This window comes from Penaeus monodon, chromosome 30 (genome assembly GCF_015228065.2).
Source record: "Penaeus monodon isolate SGIC_2016 chromosome 30, NSTDA_Pmon_1, whole genome shotgun sequence".
NCBI lineage: Eukaryota > Metazoa > Arthropoda > Malacostraca > Decapoda > Penaeidae > Penaeus > Penaeus monodon.
The window spans coordinates 26,437,981-26,438,448 of record NC_051415.1 but is presented as its reverse complement, the minus strand read 5'-3'; the positions used below and the strand labels follow the sequence as shown (position 1 = coordinate 26,438,448).

Below are 468 nucleotides of genomic sequence, written 5' to 3'. Positions count from 1 at the left end.
TGTTTCAGGAGATATTTCAGTGAAAATCATGCGATGCAATTGGTTCTTTCATGGCCTGAGCAAAGTCGGATGATAAAGTATGGCTGAATTCGGATTATAAACATTCATACAAAGATTACTGATTTCATTACTTTCCCGAAGCCAACCAGCATTTTTTTTTAAAATTTCATTAGCGAATGCTTTTTGTATTTTTTTTTTATTCCATTTATATCTTAGGATTTGATCTAGTCACCTCTCAAGTTTCTTTTTCCAACCTTCGAATCTCAGGAGCGAAATCAGATATCAAATTTCAGTGTCTATTACCTCTATATTTTAGGATTTCAGGAAGTAACATAAGTGAAATTTCAGTGAACGGTATGGAATATAGCTGGTCAAACCATACTCTGGAATTCGGTAACGTTATTTAAATCCAAGGGAAAAAAATACACACAAGAGTACTTTAAAAACGAATGGCAGATGAGGAACAGT

At 33.5% G+C, this 468-nt stretch overlaps 1 protein-coding gene across 1 annotated transcript in view; it reads right to left on the bottom strand.

Annotated features, from left to right (window-relative positions):
* Positions 1-468, bottom strand: part of LOC119592667 (fibrinogen C domain-containing protein 1-like) — a 7,037-nt gene that overhangs the window by 1,010 nt on the left and 5,559 nt on the right. The gene's annotated exons all lie outside the window — the stretch shown is intronic.